At 37.4% G+C, this 22824-nt stretch overlaps 1 protein-coding gene across 3 annotated transcripts in view; it reads right to left on the bottom strand.

Annotated features, from left to right (window-relative positions):
- The window catches only part of Mtfr1 (mitochondrial fission regulator 1), a 55893-nt gene extending 49332 nt beyond the window's left edge, over positions 1-6561 (bottom strand). For 2 of the 3 annotated variants that reach the window (XM_010611435.3, XM_010611438.3), the window contains exon 1: positions 6476-6561. The gene's annotated coding sequence lies outside the window, so the exon portion shown is untranslated. The remainder of the gene's footprint in view (positions 1-6475) is intronic. The other variant, XM_010611437.3, reaches the window with a different exon arrangement.
- Between the last annotated feature and the right edge of the window lie 16263 nt (positions 6562-22824).

Consider the following 22824-nt stretch of genomic DNA (forward strand, 5'->3'; position numbering starts at 1 on the left):
ATTAGAAAAGGAGAAGACACTTAAATAAAATGCAATACCCCCAGAATTTCAACTCACCAAAGGGAAACCTAGGAGGCAATGAAGTGGACAATCTGAAAGCCACCCACCTGGACTTCTTAGCTGGTAAGAGCTAAAGTAATAAAATAGCTGAATAAGGCTGTGGAAAAAAAAAATCAAAGCAGAAATAATTTCTCTGATGATGACAGAGATGGTGTCCAGAAAGAAAGATATGCTTAGTGATAATAGAGCAGATACAGAATAAAAAAAAAAAAAAATAGAGGAGTTCCGGAACATGATGAAAAAAATAAGCCCCCAGCATAGGAAAGAAATGGAATCCATGAAATAGATTCAATATCCAGGAGATTAAAAACTCTGTTGAAACTATCCACAGCAGAATGAGCCAATGTGAGAACAGAATATCAAATATATTATTGTGGTTAGGAATCACAAAAAGAAAGATTTCTTAAAAAATCAAGTGACCATGAAAAATCAATACAGCAGTTGCTGGATGATGCCAAGAAGAATAAAATAAGATTGATCGGAATCAATGAAAAAGCAGGATGGTGCAAATGACATAAAAACCTGGACACAGAAGTAATGTCAGAAAACTTCCCAAACAGGAAAAAAGAATTTGAAATACAGGTAAGTGAGGCAAATAGGACTTCAATTAGCCACAATTGAAAAAAAAAATCTTCCCCAAGGCATATATATATAACAGTAAAATTCTAGAAACTCAACACAAAAACAGAATTATTAAAAGGTGTTAGAGAAAATAAATCACCTATAAAGGAAGCCCATCAGAATCACAGCAGACTTCCCAACACAAACTCTCAAGTCAAGGAGAACTTGGAATGAAGTATTTCAAGCCCTACAGGAAAACAACCTTCAGTTCAGACTGATGTACCTCGCAAAACTGTGTCATAAAATTGATGGAAATATAAAGTATTTCCATGAAAAAAAAAACTTGAAGAAATTCATGAACACCAAACAAGCACTACAACATGTTCTGAAAGATATTGTAGAAAGAGACAACAGGGATTGCAACTCCATGAATCACAACAGAATGAATCCACCAGGCAAGGCAAGAAATTAAACAGAAGGGGAAAGAAGACAAAAACAAGAAAATGACATGACAGAGATAAGATAAGACATAAATGTTATAACCAACAATGCTAATGGTCTCAATTTACCAATCAAAGGAAACAGACTGACAAAATGGATCAAGAAGCAAGATCCAACAAAATGCTGCATACAAGAAACAAATTTAAATCAAAAAGAAATTCATAGGGTGAAGGGGGTGAAGGGAGGGCAGGGGAATGGGGAAAATATAAGAACCAAGATACACCATGAAAAGGTACAAGATCTCAATGATGAATGTAACTGTATTATTTACCTTAAATGTACCAATAAACTTAATGAAAAAAAATTCACAGACAAAAAGTGAAAGGATGGAAAACAATATTTCACATGACAGGAACCCAGAAAAAAAGCAGGGATAGCTCTTCTATTTGCAGACAAAAGTGGATTTCAAGACAAGATTGATTAAGAGAAGAAAAGAAGGTCACTATATACTTGTAAAAAGAACAATCCAAGAGAGATACCAATCAAATATATATGCATCAAATAACAGTGCACCCAACAAATATGAATAGACATGAAAAATCATATAAGCACTAATACAGTTGGAATGGGAGACCTCAATATCCCAGTCATGAACAGACAGATCAACTAGACAAAACATTCAACAATGAAATATCAGAACTAAACCAAACTTTTAAACAAATGGATCTAGCAGACATTCACAGTGTTCCACCCCACAACATCAGAATACACATTCTTCTTAGCTGCATAGGATGGTCTCAAAAATAGACCACATACTAGCTCATAAAATATGCTTAAGTAAATCCAAAGGAACTGAAATTATCCCATGCATGTTTTTAGACCATAATTCAATGAAATTGGAAATCAATGGCAAAAGAAACCACAATAACTTCATATACACATGGAAATTAATAACACCCTTCAAAACAACCAATGGGTCACAGATGAAATTAAAGAAGAAATCAGACAATTTCTATAATTAAATGATAATGACAATACAACATATTGGAACTTATGGGATACAGAGAAAGCAGTCAACAGGGGAAAAGTATAGTGGTAAATACTCATATCAGGAAAACAGAGAGGACTCAAATAAATTATGTTCAACCTAATGTTGAACCTCAAGATTCTAAAAAAGAAGAGCAAGTCAAGCCTAAAGCTTATACAAGGGAGGAAATTATAAAAATCAGAGCAGAAATTAATGTAATGGAGATTTAAAAAACAAGACAAAAAAGTCAATGAATTGAAGAGTTGGCTCTTTGAAAGATTAAATAAAAGTGACAAACATCTAGCCTTATCAAAAAAAGGGGGGAAAAAAGACTTAAATCCATTCAATTAGAAACCAAAAGGGTGAAATTGAAACAGACCCTGCATATATCCAGAAAATCATCAATACCTACTTCAAGAACCTGTATTCTATTAAGATGGAAAACACAAAAGAAATGGAGATTCCTAGATCCATATGAATTACCAAAACTGAACCAAGATACAAAAATTCTAAATAAACAACTACCAGCCAATGATATTAAAGATGTAATTAAAAATCTACCAACAAAGAAAAGCCCAAGCCTTGATGGATTCACTGCTGAATTCTACAAGAAATTTAGAGAAGATCTAATGCCAGCACTCCTCAAACTCTCTAAAGTTCAAAGGGAGGCAATATTCTCAAATTCATTCCAGGGAGCAACCATTACCCTGACACCAAAACCAGAGAAGGATCCAACCAAAAAAAGAGAACTACAGGACAATCTCCCTAATAAAAACAGACACAAAAATCCTCAATAAGATACTGGCAAAAAGAATGCAGCAAATCATGAAGGAAGTTATATACCATGACCAAGTTGGATTTATCTCAAGGATGCAAGGATGGTTCAACACACCCAAATCAACAAATGTAATACACTACATTAACAGAACCAAGGATAAAAACCATATGATTCTCGAAATGGATGCAGGAAAGTATTTGACAAGGTCACAATCATTCATGATTAAAAGAAAAACTCTACCAAAAATTAATACAAATGGTCTTTATGTCAGTCTGACAAAAGCCATCTATAACAAAGCAAAAACTAACATCATACTAAGTGGAGAAAACTGGAAGTTTTCACTCTAAAATCAGGAACAAGACAAGGGTATCCACTGTCACCACTGTTGTTCAATATAGTTCTGGAATCATTAGCCAGAAGAATTATACAAGACAAAAAAATAAGAGGAATAAGGACAGGAAAGGAAGTTAAATTATCATTATTTGCAGATGACATGATGTTCTACATAGAAGACCCCAAAAGCTCCACCAAAAGACTTTCAGAATTAATAACCAAATTCAGTAGTATAGCTAGATACAAATAAACACTCAAAAATAAATAGCCTTCTTGTACACAAGTAACAGATTCACTGACAGTGAATTTAGGGTAACAATCCCTTTAACAATAGTATCCAAAAAAAAATGAAATATCTAGGAAGTGACCTAACAAAGGAAGCGAAAGACCTCTACATTGAGAACCACAACACTGAAAAAAAGAGACTGAAGAGGATATAAGAAAATACAAAGACATCTGTTCCTGGGTAGGAAGAACCAATATAGTGAATACGGCCATATTTCCAAAATTGTTATACAGATTTAATGCAATCTCAATCAAAATTCCAATAGCATTATCTTATAGAATTAGAAAAAAACAACGTAAAATTCATTTGGAACCTGGAGAGACCTACAATAGGAAAGACAATTCTGGGCAACAAAGGTAAGGCAGGGGCATTACAATTCCTGACATGAAATTATACCACAAAGCTACTGTGGTAAAAACAGCATGGTACTGGCAAAAGAACAGACCTGAGGAGCATTGAAACAGATAGACTAGAAGATGCAGAAACAATTCCAGAAATACTGCCACAAAATCTTTGACAAAGGAGCCAAACACCTTCACTGGAAGAAAGCAGCCTCTTTAATAAATGGTGCTGGAAAAACTGGCTTTCCATATGCCAAAGATTGAAACTAGACTGGTATCACCTTACAAGGTGGCCCACGCTGGCCTCCAACTCCAGGCAACCCTCCCACCTCAGCTTCCCAAGTGCTAGGAGTTACAGGTATACAACACTACACCCAGTTGGCTTTATACAAGTGTAACAGTAACTCCCTGCTGGGTGCTGGGTATCTGTAGTCCTAGCACTCTGAGGCAAGAGGATCATAAATTCAAGGACAGCTTAGGCAATTTAGTGACTTTGAAAAATATTGTCCCAAAATAATTTTATAAAGTGATGGTGGTGTAGCTCAGTATGGCCTTGAATTTATTATGTAGCCTAAACTGGCTTCAAACTTGCAGGGACCCTCCAGCCTCAGCCTCTTGAGTGCTGGGATGACAGGCATGTACCACCACACCCAGCTGCACTCCTCTCCCCAGCATCTTACCTCAGAATTTCCCAAAATGTATTTAACATACTATTTATCTAAACCTAATCTAGGGGAAAATAATGTTTATTTTTCTTCTCTGTCACTTTTTCTTGTGGGGGGGGGTAGTGAGGGATACTAGAGATTGACCCTGAGGGCTTTGAACTGAGCAATGTAACTACCCTTTTTTATTTTTTGAGACAGGGGCTCAGTAAGTTGCTAAACGGTCCAGTATGGGCTCCACCTTTCCATCCTCCAGCCCCAGCCTCCCAGCACGTGAAGACCACAGGCTGCACCACCATGCCCACTTTCTCTCATCTGTACTCCCTAGAAGAATGAGCATGAGCCAAAGGGTCATGTTTAAATAGCCCATCAGAACTACATAAAGCCAGGTGTGGTGGCACATGCCTGTAATCCCAGCACTTGGGAGGCTGAAGCAGAAGGACCACTGTGAGTTCGAGACCAGCCTAAACTACACAGTGAGTTCCAGGTCAGTCTCAACTACATAGTGAGACCCTGTCTCAAAAAACAAAAACAAAACAAAACAAAACAAAAACTACATAAAGTTGGGCTTGGCTTAGTGGCCAATGCCTGTGGTCCCAGCACTCACTATGTAGCCCAGGCTGGCCTCCAACTAAGAGATCCTCCTACCTCAGCCTCCCAAACTGGGATCACAGGCATGCACCACCACACCCAGCACTAGACCTCTTTATTTAAAAAAACAAAAACAAAAACAAAACCCTTTTTTGAAATTTTGAGACAGTCTTATTAAATCACTAAATTGGAAAGGCTGGGCTGGAACTTGTAATCCTCCTGTCTCAGCCTTCTAGAATGCTAGTATTACAGGCATGTGCCATCATGCTTTTTTTTTTTTTTTTTTGGTTCCTAAAAAAAATGTAATAACAAATGAAAAGGAGGAAACAATTTTGCAGTGTTTCATGTGTACTAAGAACCTCAGAAATAGAAGTACCAATACAATTATTAATGCTCAAAAACAAAACACAATTTTCGTTGTTGTTTTTTGAGTTGGGGTCTTGCAATGTAGTCCAGACTGGCCTGGAACTCGTGGTGATCCTCCTGCCTGCCGTAATTCTCGAGTGCTGGAATTACAGGTACGTGTCACCACACCACGCCAGTACCATTTCCTTGATTTTTGAAAATTTGAGCACAGGGTAGTAAAACCTGTGTACATCCTTGTAATATAAACTAAATTAGCAATATTTACACTGTGTGCCTTGTCATTCAACCTCTCTTTGAAAATGTAAATGGTCACGAAAAAGTATGCTTACTGATCATGACAGAAGCGTAGAAACATATGAGATGAAATATGTCTGGGGTTTACTTCAAAAAGAGAAGGGAAGCAAGACTGGCCATGAATTGCTAATCACTGAAACCGGGTGTGCTCAATACACTGAGTTCTCTATATATCATTCACTCAACTTCTCTAATAATAGAAAGGTTTCCATTACAAAAAAATTTCTAAACGCCCAAAGGCTGGCCTTTTCTCTGGGGCCTGACGCCAACTGGGCACGGTCAGAGAGACACACAGGAAATTCTGGGAGAATGAACAGTGACAATGCAACACCGGCCAGTGAAAGCCGACCTGGGAGAGCCAACCCGCGGGACGGGAAAGGGCTCAACACCCCGGCGCGGGAACTAGGGCTCCCAACACAGTCGGGAGGGCGGGGAAGGGGATACGAGTGGGGTACAGGGGCAGGTGGCTGAGAGGGTGAATATGTGAGCGAGTCCCAGCCCGGAGGCAAGGCACTCGACTTCCCACTGCTCCGCCAAAGCGCCGGGCCTTTAGGGCCCTCGGCCACCGGGTTCCCTTCTACCGCAGCGCAGACGCCCCGCTGGCCCACGAAGCCCGCCGTCCTTCCCTCGTTCCCAACCAGGCTCTTTCTGCCCTGCTACCATGACGTTTCGCCACAGTCAAGCTCTGGGCCACTTTTTTTCCACCCACTATTTCCAATCAACAGCCCCACTTACCACGGACGCGCCGCAGCCTGAACCGTCTTCGGCTACTCCGGTTTCCAGATTGGCTGTCCTGAGACCATACTGCCAATCCGCCAATCCCCGCCCCGGGCCGAGACCAGACTGACCAATTAGCTGTCTGCTTCGGCTCAGAGGCGGGCTCAGTGGAAGCCGCCGGCGGAAGGCATGGAGACGGTCGTGAGCGCCCAAAGCCGCCGTTCGCTGTCCTTGTGCGCATGCTTGTGTCCCCTGAAGAGGCGTGTGTTTTCGTGTATACTTGAGTTTATCATCATTACTCCGCCCAGGGACTCACTTTTGTATGTAAACTTTACGCTCCAGGTGTGAGAAGACCCACAATCTTAGTGTAGCCAAGTGTGTGTATTAACACTGAGGGAAGATATGTTGAGCACTTTTCGTCTCAAGCTGTGAAGACTTGTGTTTTCCATGCAGACATTCTCCATATATGGACTTCACATCCGGGATCTGCTTCGGTTTAGGTGTTGGAGTGTGATGTTGCTCAGAGTGGGTGAAGACTATGCTCCATACGAGTTGTTTTCAACTCCAAAACAAACAAGCAGGATATTTCCTTATTCTTCCCTCCTTTCTCTCTTTCCAGTATATGGAATTTTGAAGAAGATGGAATTGTCATTCTGAGAGCAATATGTAAAATCTCAAAAATTGACAGTATGAAGAACAAATTTGGTTTCGATCGTGTTTACATTATTTTTTAAAAGTTTAAACCATTCTTTATACTGCAAAGAATTTAAACCACATGGTATGCTCATGAGATGGGGTGGTGAGTCATGACAGTTTTACTGACTTGTTTGTATATCCTTCTAAATAAAGGTTTCTATTTTTAAACTAAACTTTACTTTCCTGTCTCTATTCGTTTAGTCTGCTTCATTGGAGCACGTACTTTTTTAAATACCTGAATACTCTTGGATAGTCTAGATTTCAAATAATCTTGTTAAGAAAATGTAAGCATTTCATTTATAGTTAACCATATTTAGTATGATAATATGTGTAGATGTGATGAAATATGTAGGAGGCAAGATTCATTAGTATTTCTTTTTCTGTTTGTTTTTGGAGACTACTGTAGCTATATTGCCCAGGCTGACAACTCTCCAGTCTCCCACCTCCGGAGAAGCTGGAATTACAAACATGTTCCTCCATACTTGCCTCAATATTCTTTTGGTCTTTTCAGGAAGTTATTGCTGAGTGACAGTCTCTCTTACCTCCCATGTCAGTTGATCCCAGAGGTTGCTGAGCACAGAGGCACCTAGGGCTTGATATTCTTAACCTAGCTGGCCAGGCTCTTCTGGCCAAGGTTCCCTTCCTTCAGCAAGAGCCTTAATTCATTTACTTAACAAGTGCTCTTTGAGGGCTTACTATGACAGCACAAAGGTTAAAAAAAAAAATTTTTTTTGAATCACCTCCTGAGTGAACCTACAGGGTAAGAGGAAGATGGAAACCCAAACTTAACCTATGTGATCAGATGTTATAATAGAATTAGGAATGGGCCTGGGAGATATGCCTAAGCCTGCACAGTGGCTCAGGGAACACTTCGCTCAAAGAGCAAGAGTTTCCAAGTTGAAGGACTGCAGACAATAGACATTGGGATTTCTGGCAAAGGTCACTTATTTGTTCTTCTGGGTTGACTGCTAAACTTATACTTGTGCTTCAGGACCCTAAACTTGTACCAGCCCTTTCCAAGGCCCAAGGGAGAACTCAAGCCCGAGTTCATGTGGTCAGATGTCATATTCTACTTTTTTTTTTTCTTTTTTGTATCGAGGATCTAACTCCGGCCCTTGCACTTGCGACACAGGCAATGGAACCAAGGAGCCAAATCCCCAACATATTCTACTTGTTGTTGTTGTTGTTTTTGTTTGTTTGTTTTTGTTTTTTGAGACAGGGTCTCACTATGTAGTTGAGACTGACCTGGAACTCACTATGTACCTCAGACTGGTCTCAAACTCACAGCGATCCTCCTGCCTCAGCCTCCCAAGTGCTGAGATTACAGGCGTGAGCCACCACTCCCAGCCTTATTCTACTTTTTAACAGGAAAATCTCTAAAAACACTCCTGAGAAGAAGATTAAGATGTCTTTTTTTTTTTTTTCCCACACTTCACTTTGTCCTAGATTCCCTGGAGTGGCCCTGGATATTTTTGAGATCTAGGTAAGAAAAAAAATTGAATTCAGGCTGTTTTGTGATAGGTTATTGCTGACTCTCCAGATGGTGGAATGAATGACCTCCAGGAATTCTCCCAGCCAAGCACTATGCTAAGTGCGTGACACAAAGGACCTATTAATATGTCTTATGGCACCTGACAGGAGCATTATGTGGCTAGTGGAGAACAAAGAGGGCTTGAAAGGTGCTGAGCCTGAAGCCAATCCAAGGAGAAACAATCCAGCCACTATACTTTTAAAACTGTAGAAAGAGCCAGGCGGGGTGGTAAGGCATTGGTTGTTACATGCTGTAGCAACCCCAGCACTTGGGAGGCCGAGGCAGGAGGTTTGCTGAAAGTTCAAGGACAGCTTGCGATACATAGTGAGTTCAAGGCCACCCAAAACTACACAGTGAGACTGTCTCAAAAAACAAAAAAAAATTATGGCAAGATGGTTTGCTTTTTGTCTTTAATAAAATTTACTTTAGAATAATTTTAGATTTACAGAATAGTTACAAGAGAGCACAGAAAAGTCTTTTATATCCCTTACCCAGTTTCTCCAAATGTTAACATCTTACATTACTATGATATATCTATAAAACCAAGCAACCAGCATTGGTGCTTTACCATTCATGATACTCCAGACTTTGTTCAGTTTTTACTGCCTCCTGTTTTCTCTTCCAGGACCCAATCCAAGATGCCATGTTGCATTTAGTCATCATATCTCATTAGTCTCTGATCTGTGACAGGTTTTCAGTCTTTTCTTATTTTTCATAACCTTGATGTAACCATGATAGTCTGAGTCCATCTGTTTAGGTATTTGATAAAATGTCCCATGACTTGAATTTGTCTGACGTTTTTCTCATAATTAAACTGTGGCTCTAGAGTTTAAGGAGAGTATGCAATGAAATGCCCTTCTTTTGATATCAGCATAACTTATTAGTAGTGATTTAATCTTGATCATTTAACCATGGTCGTGTTTGCTAGTTTCTCCACTGAAAAATTACATTTTTCTTCCTATCCAAATCTCTTCTTGGAGAACAAAATTACTAAATCCTGCCCACTAAGAAAGTATAATATTAAGCTTTAAGTCCTGAATAGAAGTACTGCATACATTAATTGAAATTCTTCTCAAAGGAAAAAGTGTCTCTTTTCTCCATAATTTATATTCGATCATTTATACATACTCTTGTATATTTATTTCATACATTGTTTTAGTTTATACCATGATTTTTATTTTATTGTTCAAATTGTTCCACCACTGGCTACTGGAGCTCTTATATTGACTTATGTGTCTCTTTTCTGTTGTTTTTTTAATCTCCTTTCTAGAACTTCAAGATGCTCCTGGCTCATCTTATATATTTACTGTTCTAGTCCTTGCATCAGTCATTTCTCCAAAGAGTAACGGAATGGTATTTAGACCCCAAGATCTAGGCACAAGGGGTTGGGGATATAGCTCAGTGGTTCTTCTGCCTGCCCTGCAAACGCAAGGACCTAAGTTCGAAAAAAAAAAAAAAAAAAGACCTAGGCATTTCACCTTGTGGCTTTGTCCCATGAAATCCTTTCAAGAAGCAGGGTGGGCAGGCAACCCACTTTGCAGTCCCCCTTCTGTCTCTCTTACAAGCTATCTTTCAATAAATTTTTTCTATTCTTAACCTCTATTGTTCCTAGAATTCATTCTCTGATTTTAGAGAACAGGAACTCAAGTTTTGGATGTCTAGCAGGTTTGGGAGTTACATCTATTTCCCCCTATAGCCGTGCTATACTAAGAGTTTCTCTAAGAAAAAGTCCACATGGCAAGAAACTGAAGGAGGCTCCTTGCCAAAGGCCAGCATGAACTTTCATCAGTCAGTCCTTGTTAACAAAATCCTGCTAAAAACGTTGTGTTATGAGCTCTGAAAAGCATCCTCTCCTGGTGGATCCTTGACTGTAGCCTAATGAGAGGCCCTATTAGCTCAAGCTGGCCTTGCACTCACCATGTTTCCCAGCCTGGCTTCAAACTCCCAGCAATCCTCCTGTCTCAGCTTCCTAAGTTCTGCGATTACAGGTGTGCACCACCACACTTGGCTCTGCACCTGGATTTCTGATGCATAGAAACTTGGCAATAATAAATTATTCTGATACATTTTTTTCTTTTCAGTACTGGGAATTGGACCCAGAGCCTCAGACAGGAGAGGCAAATGCTCCACCACTCAGCTTCATCCTCAGCCTTTTTTATTTTATTTGAGACAGAGTTGCAGTAAATTGCTTAGGCTGGCTACAAACTTGTGAGCTTGCAGTCATCCTAAATCAGCCTCCCAAGTAGCTGGGATTACATATAAGCACCAGTAAGCCGCACAGCTAATTTTTTAAGTAATTCACTAGAAAGCAATGGATAATTTATGCAATGTCTGTCTCTTCTACAAGATCAGTAGTTCTATATTTTCACTTTCGAGCTACTTAAAAATATGAATATAGAAGAAGCCCCTACTTAGAATCATAGGTGACTGCCTTTTTTTTTTCCCCCAGTATTGAGAATTGAACACTAAGGTACATTCACACTGAGGTACATCCCCTATCCCTTTTTAAATTTGAGACTAGTTGCTGCTAAATTGCTAAATTTCCCAGTCTGGGCTTAGACTTGCAATCCTCCTGTCTCAGATTCCCAGAGTACTGGAATTTCAGGTATGACGTACCACAAAACTCAGTGTAGGTGATTGTTCTGTATAGCTAAGTTGGGAAACAAATGTAGAAAATTATCAGGAAGTCCACTTAGGGAATATTAGAAGAAAATGGGCTTTTATTTTGTGTATATTTGATCCTAGAATTTTTAAACAAATTGATGTCTTAATTTTATTATCAGAATAAAAAATAACTGTAACGTTGTGTGCTATATGGACTGTTTATTGAATAAATGAAAAAGAATCAGAGTTCTCTTACTATAAGGACCTTGAAAATGTCCCTTGACATTCTCAAAATTCTCAACAGAAAATTAAAGAATTAAAATGTTTTTAGATAGGCAAAGAGATTTATTATTTATTAGATATATTAGACAATAGAAAAGAGACTAAAACTGATTTTGACCTTCCTTTCTTATAGATATTTAACAAAAGATCATTTTCCCATTAATTTATATTGGTTAACAACAAAGCTGTGTTCTATTGTAAAAGCAGTGTGGACTTTGGAATCAGATAGACCCATCATGTTCAAAATGTGCCTCTGGTACTGAGCAGTTGTGTTCCCTTGGGGAATTCTGTCTCTGGGTTTCAATTCCCTGACCTGCACAGGAGTAGTAGCCACTTCAGAGTATCCTTATGGACCAGTTGTGCAATATTCATTTCTCAAATGATAAGGACTATCCAAGCTTATCACAAGGGACACAAAAAATCACCAAGAAGGACATAGATTCAATAACTATGGCTGCAATCCAATTGTTATTTGGTTTAATAACAGCCCCATTGATGATAGAGATTGAATAATCTGCAGGATTTATATGATATCTTCCTAGATTTAAGGCGCTTCTCCCTTTAGTTGTGCTTTAATCTCTTTTGCTTCATTATGGAGAATGTAATACATTGAAATGGGCTTCAAGAGGTCCTGCATTAGAAAACTTCAGGGAAGACAGGAGTGGTGAATAGCAGAGAAACCGCCTCTCCAAGATTTAGTGTCCCGATACTGGACTATAGCAACATGAGGAAGAAAAGGAGGGAAATGGGTCCCCAAGACCCAGCAAGGATCTGAATTGAAAATTGAAGCCCACAAGGAAAGTGAAGAGTCTTCAACACACAACAAGGTGGCAAGGGGTGCTTTCTCCTAGAGGCTTGACTTGCTGTGTGGGAGGGTCAGCTCAAACCTGCAGATACATGGTGATTACTGGTGACCGCAGAGGCCTCCACAGAGAAACGCACCAGTGGAACCAAGCACTGGACAGCAGATGGCAGTGGTTGGTGAGTTAATCAGGACATCCCCAGGAGAGAGCAATTGCCTGGCAGCCATCTTGGAAATGGGCCAATTGAGTTGGAAGTCACTGCAGCTGTGGAATGGCTCCATCTAGTGGATCTAGTGTCAGTTTGAGGCAGAACCAAGTTAAAGTGCGCAGGAGGTCAAGGAGCTGAGTTCAAGCTGGAAGGGAGCTAAACTCATTAAGGCAGGCACAGAGTGTTGCAGGCTGAACAAATTGTGTTCCAGCCTCACAGCCAGAAACTAGCCTGAACTTCAGTGGAACTAAAGGTGCAGGCTTGCTGGGATTATTCAATGTCCTGTCTTACATCTAAGCTGACTTGTGGGGATTAATCAACAAAGATCTGGGCTGTGTCTGTCTACTCTGTTTACCAGTAATGCCAGAGAAACACCCTAAATTGGAGAATTTTTCTTCTTCTTTTTCTTTTTTTAATCTTGTTTTTACATGATTGTGAACACTTTCTAATTTTTTTTGCTGTTCCTGTTCTTCTCTGTTCTTTTTATTTCTTCCTTCTCTTTTTCCCCTCATATCTTTTTCACCAGTTTTCCAAAGTTTGCAAAATATTCCTTTGTCCTTCAGCCATGCTTCTAATCTCTTCCTCTTCTTCTATTTCTCTATTTTGCTCTCTAACATCTTTTAACATTTCTCCTATGAAGGTAAAATTGCCATATTGAGGGCATATTTATTGTATACACTTTTCTCATTTGTTTTAGATTTTGTTATATAATCAAAAATATAGTTCATACAGTTAAAGGTGGCAAATCAGTAGTTACCACAGTTTGTCATTTTCCAGGCTATATTTAATGCTATTATTATTGCTGATTGTACTACTTGAACCAAGATGACATAATTGTTCTAATAAGTTATTCTTTCTGGTATTCGAAGACTGAGATTCCCTAAGGGTCATGAACAATACTATGGACCAGTGCCAAAGGACCAGGGCCTAGGCCAAATAGTCCGCACCTTCTCATCCAAATAGTCAGCACCTTCTCATCCCTAATAAATTAAAGAGGTAGGACCTTGCAACTCAAAACTAAAAGCCAGCTACACTTGAAAGAAATCTCTGAGAAGTAGTCATTTCCTAAGGGTTCTCAATACTAAAAATAATGCTACCTGCCATAAGCAATTTACAAGCATCAGCCCAGGAATTAAATGTTAAAAAAATAGAAAATGAGAAGACACTTAAACAAGATGTAACCCCACCCCAGTCTTTCACCTCACCAAAGGCAAATACAGGAGGCGATCAGGCAGAAGAGCTCAAAACCATCCACCTGGACTTTCTGACGTGCTAACAGTGAAAGTAACAAAGCAGATGGATGAGGCTCAAGAAAAAAATTGAATCATAATTTCTCAAATAATTACAAAGATGGTAACTAGAATGAAAGACATGGTTCGTGACTGCAGAAAAAAAGAACTCAGGAAAAAGATAGAAACCATTAAAGTCCAGCAGAAAAAAAGGAACTCAGGAAAAAGATAGAAACCATTAAAGTCCAACATAAGAAATAAATGAAATCCAGGAAACAGATTCAAACACATCCAGGAGATTGAAAATTACATTGAAGTATATGAAGCAGAATGAGCCAATGCGAGGACAGAACATCAGGTATAGAAGACAGGATTGTGATTACTGATCATGAAAAGAAAGATTTCTTACAAATAGCAAGGGACCATGAGAAATCAATCCGACAGCTGCTAGATGCTACAAAGAAGAATCATGTAAGATTGTTTGGAGTCAGGAAAAGAAAAAGCAAGAGATACCACAAATGCTATTAAAAAAAACTGTTACAGAAGTAATGACAGAAAACTTTTCAAGCATGGAAAAGATTTTGATATACAGATAAGTGAGGCATCCTCAATAGCCATTATCATAAAAAATCTACACCAACTCATATAACTGTTAAGATTCTAGAAATTCAGCATAAGAATAGAATATTAAAAGCCGTGAGAGAAAAGAAACAAATCACCTATAAAGGAAAGCCCATGAGAATCACAGCAGACTTCTCAACACAAACACTCAAGTCAAGAAGAACTTGGAATGAAGTATTTCAAGCCCTAAAGGAAAACAACGTTCAGTTCAGATTGATGTACCTTGCAAAACTCTCTTGTAAAATTGATGGAAAAATAAGATATGTCCATGAAAAAAAAAACACCTGAAGAAATCCATGAACATCAAACCAGCACTACAAAAGATTCTGAAGGTTATTCTACAAGAGATAATAAGGACTACAACTCCATAACCCCAACAGAATGAATCTAACAGGCAAGGCAAGAAATTAAACAAAAGAGGAAAGAAGGGAGCCAATCACAGGAAAATGACATGACAGAGATAAAACAGGACACGCCACCTATAACCATTCATGTTAATGGTCTCAATTCACCAATCAAAAGAAACAGACTGACAGAATAGATCGAGAAGCAAGATCCAATGATATGCTGCATAAAATAAACACATTTAATTCAAAAAGAAATTCATAGACTAAATGTCAAATGATGGAAAATAGTATTCCATGGAACAGGAACCTGGAAAAAAGCAGAGGTAAGCTATTCTGTTTGCAGACAAAGCCAAGTTGATTAACAGAGACAAAGAAGGTCACTATATACTTGTAAAAGAAATAATTCAAGAGGAAAAATAACAGATATATTTTGGGGAGGTTGAGACAGGGTCTCACTATGTAGCTGAGACTGATCTGAAACTCACTATGTAGCCCAGGCTGGTCTCAAACTTAAGTGATTCTCCTGCCTTAGCCTCTCGAGTGCTGGGATTACAGGCATGAACCACCACGCTGGGCTACATGCACTATATTAACAGAGCCAAGAAAAAAAAAACCCATATGATCCTCTCAGTAGATGCAGAAAAAGCATTTGACAAGAACCAGCACTAATTCATGATAAAATCCTGTTGAAAATTAGTACAGATGGTTTTTATCTCAATCTGTTAAAAGCCATCTTGACAAAGCAACATCTTGATTTAGCTGTTGCTAATGGATAAAAAATGAAAGCTAACATCCTGGTTTACCTATTGCTAAATGGACAAAAACTGTAAGCTTTCACTCTAAAATCAGGAACAAGACAAGGATGTTCACTGTCACCATTCTTGCTTAGTATAGCTCTGGAAACAGCCAAAGCAATTATACAAGTGAAAAAAAAAAAGAAATAAGGACAGGAAAGAAACTTAAATTATCATTATTTTGTGGAGGAAATGATACTGTACAGAGAAGACTCCAACAACTTCACCAAATGTGTTCTAGATTTAATAACCAAATTCAGTAGAGAAGGTGGATACAAAGTCAACACTCAAAAGTCAATAGACTTCCTGTAAACAAATAACAAATTCACTGAAAGAGAAATTAGGGAAACAACACCTTTCCTGATAGCATCCAAAAAATGAAATACTTAGGAATCAATCTAAGGAAGGAAGTAAAAGACATCTACATTAAAAACTACAGTGCTCTGAAAAGAGATCAAAGAGGATATCAGAAAATGGAAAGTTATCTCTTGTTTTGGATAGGACTTTGTTTCCATTTTCTCAGTTTTTTTTCTTTTCCCTTCTTACCTTTCCCCTACCCCTCCCACTTCCCCTACCCCTTTAGATCTTTTCTTCAATTATACATTTTGATCCTTAATTACACTTTTAGTTTTCCACACAAGAGAAACTATTTGGTATTTACACGTGTGTCCTACTTATTTCACTTAAGCGTATGGCCTCAATATGCATCCATTTTCCTATGAATGACTCTAGATTCTCATTCTTTATGGCTGAGTAGTACTCCATTTTATAAAAGAAAGACACCTCTTCTTCATACAATCTCAGGTTGATGGGCAATTGGGCTGTTTCCAAGTTTTAGCTATTACAATCTGTGCCGCTATAAACACAGGTGCACATATATAACTGTGGTATGACTCTTTTAATTCTTTTGGGAAGATGCCCAGCAGGAAAATAGCTGAGTCAAATGGGACTTCTAATCCTAGTTGTTTCCAGTATCTCCATATTGATTTCCCTAGTGGTTGCACCAGTCTGAACTCCCACCAATAATGGAGAAGGGTTCTTTTCTTCCCATAACCCTGCCAGCATTCATTACTGGTTGATTTCTTGATAGCAACCAATCTTTCTGGGGTGAGGTGGAATCTCAGTATTGTTTTCATCTGCATCTCTCGAATGACCAGTGATGTTGAACAATTTTTCATGTTTATTTGCTGCATTTGTTTGTCTGAGGAATGTCTGTTCATTTCAGATGCCCATTTTTGGATTGGGTCTTTATATTTGGGAGTCTGACTTTTTTGAATTCTTTATATATTCTAAATATATACACCTTCATCTGAGGAACAGCTGGTAAAAATTTCTTACTACATTGTAGGTTGTCTCTTAGCTCTTTTGGTGATTTCTCTTGCAGTGAAGAATCTTTTTAAAAAGATGAGATCCCAGTTGTTGATTGTGCTAGTTCCTGTGCTACTGAGGATTTGTTCAAGAAGTCTTTTCCTATGCCAATATCAAGAGTTCTACATAATTTATCTTCTACCAAGTTTAGTGTTTCTTTTTTAATATTCAGATCTTTAATCCAATTGGATTTTAGTTTAGTGCATGTTGAAAAATAGGGGTCTAGGTTTTAATCTTTGGCAAGTTGAAACCCAGTTTTTCCAACATCAATTATTCAAGAAGCCATCTTTCCTTCACTGAGGATGATTGGCTTCTTTATCAAAGATGAGGTAGCTGAGTATATCTAGAGTCATTTCTGCATCTTCTAATCTATTGCACTGATCCTTAGGTCTATTTCTTCTCCGGTACCATGCTATTTTTATCACAGTGGCTTTGTAGTATAGTTTCAAGTTGGGGATCATGACACCACCTGCCAAGTCTCTGTTGCCTAGAATGGCTTTTGCTATTCTAGGTCTCTGCTGATTCCAAATGAATTTTTGGATTGTTTTCTCTAGTTTTGTGAAATATATTGTTGAGATTTCAATTGGGATTCCACTGAATCTGTACAGTAGTTTTAGAAGTATGGCCATTTTCACTATATTGGTTCATCGTACCCCGAACAGGGGATGTCTTTCAATTTACTTATATCTTCTTCGATCTCTTTTTTCAGAGTATTGTAGTTCTCAGTGTAGAGGTCTTTTGCTTCATTAGATTAATTCCTAGATATTTAATTTTTTTGGATGCTATTATGAAAGGGATTATTTCCCTAATTTCACTCTCAATAAGTCTGATATTTGGGTACAAGAAGGCTATTGATTTTTGAGTGTTGACATTGTACCCAGCTACTCTGCTGAAAGTGTCAATTAAGTTTAGAAGTCCTTTGATGGAGTACTTTTGGGTCTTCTATGTAGAGAATCATATCATCAGCAAATAATGACAGTTTAACTTCTTCTTTTCCTATTTTTATTGCTTTTACTTCTTTCTCTTGTCTAATTGCTGTGGCTAATGTTTCTAGAACTATATGGAACAGGAGTGGTGACAGTAGACATCTTTCTCTTGTTCCTGATTTTAGCATGAAGGGTTTTAGTTTTTGGCCATTTAGAATAATATTAGCTATTGGTTTTTCATAGATAGCCTTTATCAAGTTGAGATAAAGACTATGTATTCCAAGTTTCTACAAGGTTTTATCATGAATGGGTGTTGAATTTTGTCAAATGCTTTTTCTGCGTCTATTGAGATGATCATATGGCTTTTGTCTTTGACTCTGTTAACATAGTGTATTACATTTATGGATTTATGTATGTTGAACCATCCTTGCATACCTGGGATAAATCTAACTTGGTCAGGGTGTATGATCTTCTTGATGCCCCTCTGTATTCTGTTTGCCAGTATCTTATTGAGGATTTTTGCATTTATGTTGGTTAGGGAGATTGGCCTGTAGTTCTCTCTTTTGGTTGGGTCTTTCCCTGGTTTGGAAATCAAAGTAACACTTGCTTACAGGAATGAATTTGGAAGTATTGCTTCCTTTTCAATTTCAATGAAAAATTTGAATAGTGACAGTAGTTCTTCTCTAAATGTCCTGTAGAATTCAGCAGTGAATCCATCAGGACCTGGGCTTTTCTTTGTTAGTCAATTTTTAAATACATTTTGAATTTCACTGATTTTAATTGGGGTGTTTAGTATTTTTATACCTTCTTGCGTTCAACTTTTGTATTTCATAAGTATGAAGAAATCTGTCCATTTCTTCTGTGTTTTCCATTTTCTTAGAGTACAGATTCTTGAAGTAGGTATGGATGATCCTATGTATTTCTGCTGGATCTGTTGTGACCTCACCATTTTCATTCCTAATTGCATGGAATTGAGCCTTTTCTTTTTCTTTTTTTTGATAAGTTTGGCTAATGATTTATCAATTTTATTTATTCTTTCAAGAATAAACTCTTCAATTCGTTATTTTTTGTATGTACTCTTAGTCTCCATTTCATTGATTTTTATTCTGATTTTTAAAAATTTCTCCCTTATATGACCTTTGGGTTTCTCTTGCTCTTCTTTTTCTAGGAACTTAAGGTTAAGCATTAGGTTTTTTATTTGTGCTTGCTCTGTTTTTCTAGTGTGGGCATTCTTTGCTATGAATTTTCAACTTAGAACCACTTTCACTGAATTCCTGTATGTGGTACTGATATTATCATTAAATTGTAAAAGCTGTCTAATTTCTTCTTTAATTTCCTCTGTGACCCATTGGTTGTTCAGGAGAGTGTTATTCACTTTTCACGTGTTTGTGAAGTTCTTGGGGTTTCTTATGCTATTGATGTCCAGTTTAATTACACTATGGTCGTATAATAAACAGAATAGCTTCAATTCCTTTGCATTTACTTAAACATGTTCTTTGAAGTAGTATATGGTCTATTTTGAAGAATGATCCATGTGCAGCCAAAAAGAATACATTTTTAAACTAATAGTTCTATAATGATACATAGCCCATAGATTTACCACGGTTCCTAAAACTGTGTATTACTGAAAAATTTATTGGATGTGGTTTTAGTTTAACATGGTGAAGAATGCTGCAGTAAAGATTACCTTCTTAAAAATAAAATAAAAATAAAAGAAACAAAACCTTCCCTCCCAAAAAACAAAAATATCAGTTTTGTATTTTTATATGTTGATTTTTATTTCTATTATTGAGATTCTTGAGGGCCCAACTGTTCAGTCAAATGTAATATTTTTTAGATTAGATTTTGTTGGGTTGTTCTCTAAAATGCTGTGATAATTTACATTTCCATAGAAAATATGTGAGAGCCCACTTCCTACCTATCATTCTTGTTGATGTTGTATTATTTTGATTTTTGCAGTCTAATCAGCATCAAGTGATTATTTCTATTGTTATATTAATTTTATTTTTTGAAACTGGGGATCGAATTTGGGACCTTATGCTTGTGAGGCAGGCGGCGGAACCACTGAGCTAAAACCCTGGCCCCATTATATTTATTTTTGTGTGTGAGTTGACATGTCTTTTTATATTTATTGGCCTCATGGATTTTCTTTTTATAAAATGTCAATTTATATTATTTGCCCAGTTTCCTTATGACTTGTTATTTCCTTATCATGACCCTCTATCTGCCCACTGGGTTGACAATTTACTCTCAGAATTTTTGACACTGCTTATGTATTTTTGCCATATTAAGAAATTACTGTTTTTCTTATAGTGCTGGTGGTGATTGAACCTAGTGCTTTCCACATGATACACAAGCATTCTACCACTGTGCTTTTTAAAACAAGTAAATAATGTCCATTTATTTCTTTTTTAACTTCTAGTTTTCTAGTGTTAAGTCCCCCCTCATCTAAGTAGTATGTGTAATCTTTGAGAGTTTTTATATTTTTAAAAAAGTTTTTAAATCTGGAAATTATTTTTATATTAAATGATATAATGTATAAATCATCCAGATAATTAGCCAGAGTTTCCATTTTAATTATTCCTTATTTATTTATTTTTTATTTATTTATAGACAGGTGTAATTATGTAGGCTAGTCTGGCCTCAAACTCAGGATCCTCCTGCCTTGCCTCCTGTGTGATGGTATTATTATTTTTTTTTCCTTGTCTTGTTTTGTCTTTCTTTCCTTTTTTTTTTCTTCCTTTTTTGTTTTGATACAGGGTTTTACTTTTCTTGTCTAGGCTGTCCTTGAACTGAATGTGTGTAGTCCAGGCTGGCCTCCAATAGCTGGTCCTACTGCTCAGCCTTCCAAGTGCTAAGATTATGGGCGTACACTACCATTCCTGGCTGTGTCTTGGTATATATATATACACATACACACACACACACACACACACACATTCCATCCTGTTTTAAAATAAATGGTTGTTTGATAATACATGTGTAGAATTTATGAATACATACCTATACATTATCAGAGCTACATATCAAAGAAAATACTTTTGGGCTGGGGATTTAGCTCAGTGGTATCGCCACCTGCCTCACAAGTGCAATGTCCTGAGTTCCATCTCGACAAGGGAATTACTAAAAAATAGGTAAAAAATATAGTTTTAAGATGAAATGCGCTGGTTGATCAAAAAATTTCAGAAACTACTGCTACTTGAACTCCTTAGGATGTGAGCTTTTTGAAGGTAAGGATTATATCTTTCCTTATCTTTGAATCCATAGCTTAGCTGTTTCCTGCACAAGGTATATTTTCAAAAAATGTTTGTTAATTAAACAAGTGAAGCTCCCAGTATCCGGCACAGTATCCTGTGACTTAAGCAACACACCTACTGAGAAACTTGACATTCCATTTGTGTCCTGTGGTAAAATAGCCAAAGCTAAGAAATAGCAGTGACTCATAATGATAGGTGCTACAACTTCATTACTGTCAAGTCCAGACACTTTTGTATGAGGATATGAATTCTCAAAACCTTAAAGACTTCCCTGAGGCTTGTAATCTATAGATGCCTAGGAAATGTAATTGTGTGTGTATACATCTTTTGCTTATTCTTTTTTTAAGACAAGTTCTCTCTCAGTAACACAAGAATGTAAGTTTTTTTTGTTTGTTTTTTTTTGCTGAGATTAATTTCCTTGTGAGGCTGAGGCAGGAGGATCTTCATGAGTTCAAGGCCAGTTGGGCTACATAGTGAATTCAAGAGTAGCCTGAACTTCATAGCACACCGTTTAAAAAAAAAAAAAAAAAAAAAAAGGAATTAATTTTAGCAAAACAGCCGTCTCCTGTGTTATTGAGTTCTTTTGGTATAATATTGAACCATTTTATCATTTACTTAACCAAATGACATATATAATCTAGTTGTGCCCTTTGGACTAACTATATTTACTGTTTTTTTTCCCAGCTTTCTGCCTTAACAATTCCTTTTCTTTCTTTTTCTCCATTGCAGAAATTCATTGGTCTGTATCATTTTTTTTTCCTTACCGGGGATTGAACTCTGGTCCTCACGCTTGCTTGCAAAGCAGGCACTGGAACTACTGAGCTAAATAAATCCCGCTCCCCCTCCCCCCTTTTCCCATCTTTTAAAATTTAAACCCAGAATTTGCCTGCCCTCACTCCCTTTTGTAGCTTTGGGAAACGGAAACCATGCCAAACTTTTTTTTTTTTTTTTTTAACCATAGGTCAAATGGTGTGAAAGAGAACTTCACTTTACTACTGTTGAGTTTATTACAAGAGAATAACCAAGAACAAGGGGACGCAAGTAAACTCAAGTACAAGTAACCGTTTGTTTTTAAAAACTCACTTACAATGAAAATATGAGAGATATTAATATGGCCCAGGATTTTTATTATCAGTCACACTTTCTCCATTCAAGACCTTTTAAATTTTGTCTAACTTTAATATATGAGCTATATAGCAGAATCAAACTGTGAAAGAGCCAATCAAAAATCTGTTTAGGGCCGGCGGATGTAGCTCACGGGCACTGCGCCTGCCTGGCAAGCGCAAAATCCTGAGTTAGATCAGTGGTTAGATCTGTTCTGTGAGGTTGAGCGCAGTTGATGCAGTTTTCCCAAAGATTTGCTTGCGGGATTTGGATTCCACATCAGAAAAATATTTTTAAAAATAGAATTCATTCAAAACCTTCAGTGTCTGCCACCGCTAAAATAAACACATGACTCATAAATAGGAGGCAATATTAAAAATACTTCATGACAAATTTGAGGAAATTCTCTGATCAGAAGTTCCTTTTAAGTAAAACACTCGTTCCAAAAAGAAATTACTTCAAACAAAACAGTTCACCAACAATAAATGAAGGAAATAGAAAAAACAGTTTTTGAGATTTTTGAATAAGGACCCAAGAAGGCAGAGCAAATATTATGAAAGTGATTTATAATAAAGAGTTGCTGAAGTAGTGTTGCAT

This window comes from Fukomys damarensis, unplaced genomic scaffold (assembly GCF_012274545.1).
Source record: "Fukomys damarensis isolate Sample0158 unplaced genomic scaffold, DMR_v1.0_HiC HiC_scaffold_5, whole genome shotgun sequence".
NCBI lineage: Eukaryota > Metazoa > Chordata > Mammalia > Rodentia > Bathyergidae > Fukomys > Fukomys damarensis.